The sequence below is a fragment of the Hypanus sabinus genome, unplaced genomic scaffold (assembly GCF_030144855.1).
Source record: "Hypanus sabinus isolate sHypSab1 unplaced genomic scaffold, sHypSab1.hap1 scaffold_1861, whole genome shotgun sequence".
Lineage (NCBI taxonomy): Eukaryota > Metazoa > Chordata > Chondrichthyes > Myliobatiformes > Dasyatidae > Hypanus > Hypanus sabinus.
In genome coordinates this window covers 17,025-23,920 of record NW_026779951.1, presented here as the reverse complement: position 1 = coordinate 23,920, position 6,896 = coordinate 17,025, and the positions used below count along the sequence as shown (strand labels likewise).

The 6,896-nt window shown below is 43.6% G+C and overlaps 1 non-coding gene across 1 annotated transcript; it reads right to left on the bottom strand.

Annotated features, from left to right (window-relative positions):
* Positions 1–6,509: 6,509 nt before the first annotated feature.
* trnai-uau (transfer RNA isoleucine (anticodon UAU)) lies at positions 6,510–6,603 on the bottom strand. The gene is made up of 2 exons: positions 6,566–6,603; positions 6,510–6,545 (listed from the first exon to the last, which is right to left on the bottom strand). It is a non-coding gene; the product is annotated as a tRNA-Ile (tRNA).
* Between the last annotated feature and the right edge of the window lie 293 nt (positions 6,604–6,896).

The following is a 6,896-nucleotide window of genomic DNA, read 5'->3' as shown; positions in this document are numbered from 1 at the left end:
CCCAACTCGTTGATGAAAACCGGTGACGTTACAGTCAGGATTATGTTGGACGGAATTTCCACCCTTTGGGGATTGCAAATCTCTCCAGAATCAGTCATGGTCTCTGCTACTCCGCACATGTGATACAAAATGTAATGAAACTGTCTGGGGTAAAACACAGGTTGGTTTCCCTTATCGATCACAATAGAGTGCAATTGCTGAACGGATGAAAAGATCTTTAAAGACAATCTAATCTGAAATGAGATGGGTAGCATCCCTGTTTGGGCTGGATTTATCATTTATTCTATTCATATTTATAATGTTTTTTTTTTCAAATTTCTTGCAGTTAATTTAACGGCGGTTGTGATCCTCTCTCGGGGAAAATGCGGACTCTCCAAATGCATCACCCGTTACCTGGTTGGAATGGCAACAGCGGATCTGATGGTGGTTATCGCTGTTGCTTTAGTGGATCAGACAAACAATATCTACATTTATTCCAGATCCCTGCTCATCACTCCTGTATGCGCTCTGACACTTGTATTCGGGATGGTAGCGACGGACTGTTCTGTTTGGTTCACGGTCAGTTTTACCTTCGATCGTTTCATCGCAATATGTTGCCGAAAGCTGCGGGAGCGATACTGCACCGAGAGATCAGCAACGGTGGTTATCGTGACCGTGGTTATAGTGAGCTGCGGGAGATGTGCCCCGGTTTATTTTGCCCTTGAACCTTACGTCATCATTGACAACACGCCGTGGCGGTGTACCGGCACATATGAATACGCCACTTCACCCGTGTGGAAAGGATACCAATTACTGGAGAGTATTGTAACTCCATTGTTACCAATCGGCTTAATCCTGGTGTTTAATGGGTTAACCGTAAGACATATCGTTGTGGCAAATAGAGTCCGCAGAAAGCTTCGGCACAGCAACGACAATCAGAAAGATGCCGAGGTGGAAAAACGCAGAAAATCGATGATTTTGGTGTTTTCAATATCAGCTAATTTCATATTATTTTGGATGCCCATGGTAGCCCATTCCCTGAAATGGCAAAGGCAAAACTATTTTTACGAGGACAGGTATTTGAGTTCCCCGGTATACATCCTACAGCAATTTGGGTTCATGTTGCAAATTCTCAGCGTGTGCACCAATACTTGTATCTATACACTGACACAGAGGAAATTCAGAGAAGAGCTGAGGAATGGAATGAGGTACATGTTTACATTAAATGGCCATCTGTGTACATAATGCCCGCGTCTAATGGCATTTCCACGGAGTTTTCAAATAAACCCGTTTTACAATGAGCAGGTTTGGTAAACACGTCGTAAACTCAATCAATCATATGTATGGTCATCCGGAAATTGCAGAATTGGTGGAAAATTGCTGACTTCATACAGTTCAGGTCGATAGAAATACAAACGCGCAGTGCTACTGGCGTGATTGCTACAAAGGTTGAAGTATGTTCCAAACTATCACAGACACTCGACTGTCACAAGGGCAGGGATGGCTGCAGGACGTTTCGTGTTTTAGGTGTTTCAAAATGGGCAGGGTCAGGTAACAGAGTGTAAAGGGAGTGCGGTGGTATCAGGGATAGTATCGCAGCTGCAGAAAGGAAGGACAACGTGGAGCATTTGCTTATTCATCGATGGCGAGTCTAACACAGAAACACGAAAGACGCGATCACCCCAATGGGAGTATTCTATGCAGATCAACCAAACAAGTGCAACGGGAACGGTGAAGAACCGATTGGTAAGCGGATATTGGACATTGGCCATGTTATTGGCACGGGTAACAGAAACGACCACAATGTTATTTGGTACCTCATCAGAGTAAAAGGTCTAGACGTGATTTAATTTCTCAGTTGGGTCCAGGACGGATGCATGTCATTATATGAAGACAGGCGGACTAGCGAACAGTCCATACCAGATCTAATATTAGAACAGGAAATGTATCAGGTAATAGATCTCTGGGTGGGTCAGCATTTCAGAGCAATAGGGCAGATCTGCCCTCGATTTACCTTGCACATGGATAGGACCAGGGAGCATTGAATGTGTTTAATGGCGATTTATGGTGCTTCCTGTCAAGATCTTGGGAAGGTACATTGGGAGATGATGCACTCGTGGAAATGCACGACAGATATGTGGAGATTGTTTAGGGAGAACTGACATGGGGTTCAGTAAGGGCTTGTCTCATTGTCGCAGGGAAAGTATAATAGCATAATATAACCCTGGGTGACAGTACAGTTGTAACAACTCGTCAAGAGGAAGAACTAAATGTACCTGAGGTTTAGGGAGAAAGGATTAGGTAGGGTTATGGACGGTCACAATACACACAGGAGAGAATTTAACAATGGACTTAGAAAAGTTAGAAGGCGACTTGAGAAGGCCTTGACGAGTTGCACTGCGAAGAACAGGAGGAGACTGGGGAGCGTGTGGGCAGATCAGAGGTAAAAGAGGAGTCCAAAGGGTCTGGAGTCCAAGGGGGCGGTGATTTCATTGATCAATGTGAACACAGCGTGAAAAGGCAGAGAGAAAAGGCAGATATGCTAGATCATATCTAGCATATTGCCTTTTCTATGATATCTACCATATCTTGTGGAATGAGCTTCTAGTAGAAGTGGTAGAGGCAGATTCGGGATTGTCATTTAAAGTAAAATTGCATAGCTATGTCGACAAGAAAGGAATGGAGGGTTACGGGCTGAGTGCGGGGCAGTGGGACTAGATGAGGGTAAGCGTTCAGCACGGACTAGAAGGGCCGAGATGGCCTGTTTCAGTGCTGTAATTGTTACATGTTTATCATGCCGATACTAAGAAAGAGGATGCTCTGGAAACTTGGAAATCATTATGATAGATGATTTCCCGGTGCCGGAGGGGAAATAGTCCAGCTGATTTGGAAGGGAAGCGAAGACATTGCTCAGCTTCTGGACAGGATATTTGTGTCCTCCCTGGCCATGGACGTAGAACTAAAAGACTAGATGTTGGCAAATATTAATCAATTGTTGAAGCAAGATAATAGCGGTTTTCATTGGAAGTATCGTCCAGTGAGTCTTTCGTCAGTAGTGGGTAAACTATTATAGAGGATTATTAAAGATGGAATTTAAGAGTATTTGCAGAAAAGTAGTTTGGCTACGGAGAGACAACGTGGCTCTGTCAGAGGTATGTTGTCCTATATGAACCAGGTTGAGTTATCTGAATAGTCGATGTAGGTATATGAATTCCGAGAGTCAGGGGGCATGGGATTTAGGTAATCCTTCGTTGATTCAGAATTGACTTCCTAACAGAAGACATGTGATGTAGTAGGTAGAGTGAATTCTGGCTGGAAGACAGCGGGCAGCCGCGCCCCGCTAAGAGGATGGACTTTCAGGGAAATTTTACAGCTTTTGCACTCAGCAGTTACAGTGGTCCGAGAAATAGGGCTCAGGGAAATAATCGATTTAATCTGATCACACAGCAACAGCTGGATAATTTATGGAATTAGGGCTGATGACGTAAGAAAATCGCTGAGCTATTGACTACACTGCCACTTTATATAAGCTGACCAGTCATTTACATGTTACAGGGCAGATGCTACATTGACTTCAAAACAACCTTTTCCAATGGAGACCTACAACTTGAAACCAGCATTTAATAGTGTTCAGAGCAGCTTCTGGTGCTCATTAAAATAATCTTCCTTCCAGAATGACAATTCCAAATTCCCATTTCAATTCCCAACACTTCGAAATCGTGTTTTTATCATATCGGGTGTAGATACGCTTAAACTTCGATCCAGTTAACCCTGAATCTACATGGTCAGTTTGAAATCCGTGTCTCTCTCTGAATTAATAATAAATGAAACATACAAAACTACACAAACTAAAAATTCAGCGAGGGCAAAGCAAACACCCGGGCACACACTTGTCTCCCTTCAAAACCATCACAGGCAATTGGAGAATACTGAACAAACAACTTCCAAAGCAAAGCACGTATTCTGCAGAAGAGATGGGAGCGTGAGATGTGGAGAGCTGAGGCGAGCATACACCAGCACTTCATAGAATTTCGGAAAGATATGCATCCTTCGCATCAGTTCCTGGAAATCACTTCCCGCAAGGTGACACGATTTTTTTTGTCACCAGTATGGTGAAAAAGAAGATTAATTCAATCGTCCCACCAACACAAACTAAAGAAACACACAATTGACATAAAGCCATTCATGGCCATAATCTTTTTCTCTCTCTTTCAATTGACATCACTTATGTCCAAACAGCATGTTGTATTTTAAATCTGCAATGCATTCATATTTTCAAAATATCGCAGAAAATAGCATGGTCTTATTTGTTCAACAGTTAACTAACATCTGTAATGGCAATCATGCAACATTTAATAAAGCCTTTCGACTCCAGGACAAAGAGACGCCGAAAGTAATGTGTCCCCCGAGTTAATATTCAACACAATTAAAACACGACGACTCCACAACTGCAAGCCGTCAAAGGCTGCCAAGGTTTCTGACTTTACATTTCTGTCCAAGGATTGGATTCGGGCTAAATGAACCCTTTGTGGTATAGTATCGGGGCGACTGATTCCCATTACCACAGTCGAAGCAACAGATTTGTTCCCTGTACTGGGACCACTTTCACACCCACCTCCAGACCTGAACTATTGTCTCTACCGCCTTTCTGAAGGTATATTCATGCAGTGTGATACTCCCTTTATCATCTCACATCTATCTCCTCATGCTGTAACCATCCATTTTACTCAGTCTCCATGCTTCATTGTGTGCAAGGACAGAGGGATCGAACAGCATCAACGACTTTCTAGATTGGTCGGAGTTGCGAGACACTGACGTTGTAATCCAGACATATAGTCAGACAGCCACAGGAAACTACTGCTCAGAAACAGGGTCTTCAGTCCGTCCAGTCATTGGGGAATTATTTACACTGCCTAATCCCATCGACCTCACCCGGACTGTGGCCATCCATATCCCACTTATCCGTGCACTTATCCAATACTGTACCAGCAGTTATGGTCGAAATGACACTAAAAAGTGACTAGACCTGACTTGATTTGACAATATTCATATTAATTTAAGAAACCCACCCGGATGTTCCATCTAAACCACTTGCACTGACTATTGCCTTCTCCTAGAAAGTACCTTTACAAGACAGCTGATTCCAGCTGTCATCAATACTCTTCAGCGATTTTGTTCCTGGTGTCAGTGATGACATAAGCAGCATATGTGACCGGCATCAGCAGCACATACGACCATCTTTCACCTGCTCCCATGGCCCCACGTGACCCTGAGTTGGGGAGGGTGCTATGGAAGTGCTACATCTCGCCCTAGGCTGGCGGTGGGAAGACGCAACTTATACTTCTTTCGGTAGAGACGTATCTTGTTAAACTCTATCAAGTCAGCTCTCAACCTCCCAATCTCCCAAGAGAATGTCCGGAATGTCTTATCCACTCAGCCCCATGGTAAACATCCTCTGCAGCCTCAGTAAACTTTTCACATCCTTTCTGTAAGGAGGCTATTGTAACTATTTTAGAGTTACAATACCTCGCGGCGCTTTAACTCAAGCCCCTAACTAATGAAGGCAACACCCAATACGCCTCCTTAACAAAATTATCAAGAAACCAACTTATCTTAGCAGACACGCATTAGGGTTAGGGTTAGGGTTTTTAAACGGGGTTCTAACAGCTTTTAGCAGGGTCTGCCAGATAGAAGTAGCTATGTTATAACTGTAGTCAAAGCATAGCAAAACAGAACAGAACTTGATAAAAACAAGATGCTACCATAGTCAGTGCAAGTAGTTTAGATGGGACATCCGGGTGGGTTTCTTAAATTAATATGAATATTGTCAAATCAAGTCAGGTCTAGTCACTTTTTAGTGTCATTTCGACCATAACTGCTGGTACAGTACACAGTAAAAACGACACAGCGTTTTCCAGGACCATAGTGTTACATGAAGCAAAACAAAAACTACACTGAACTACGTAAAAACAACACAAAAACTACACTAGTCTAGATACCTACCCAGGACTGCATAAAGTGTTCAAAACAGTGCAGGCAGTACAATAAATAATAAGAGATTTGGTGCTTTTAACGATCTCTACGGAGGAGCCGTCAATGGTCGTCGCTCTGTGCCCTCCTGAAGTTAACAACCATCTCTTTTGGGTTTTTTGTTCAGACTCAGAGACAGGTCGTTCGCTCTGCACCAGTCCGTTAGCCGCTGCACCTCCTCTCGGTAAGCTGACTCGTTGTTCTTGCTGATGAGACCCACCACGGCCGTGTCATCGGCGAACTTGATGATGTGATTCGAGCTGTGTGTTGCAGCACAGTCGGGGTCAGCAGAGTGAACACCAGTGGACTGAGCACACAACCCTGGGTGTAAACTCACACTCTCCTTCTCAGATCAAAATCAAAGCTGCATCGATTCGAAGTTAAATACAAATAATAAGCAGGGTGTCTCAGAGGTACAAATCAAATGTAAGATTCCAGTGGAATGCTCAGCTTGAGAGACGCCTAGTCACCCGGGCATTGCAACTATTAAAAATCACGAGTGTTCTAGGTGAGGCTCGAACTCACAGCCTCGGCATTTCTCCGCCGCGTACTGCCATATATGTACCGCGCGCTAACCGATTGCGCCACTAGAGCCCAGTGCTGCAAACACGTGTTTTTATTCTATATGGAAAGAAAATCTAGAAGAAAATTACAGATATCATAGTGCATAGAGCCAAAAAATCTATAGAGCCCGTGAAAAGGCCGTTCGGCCCACAATGTATTGTCATTCCAGCTAAAAATCAAATCAAATGCACTCAAACTCTAATCCCTCCTTCCTACCCTGTCCATATCCCTCGATCTTCCTTACATCCGTGTGCATATCGAGTTAACAAATGTGCACATCAAATACCACCTATAAATTTGCTGATAATGCAAACATTGTTGGT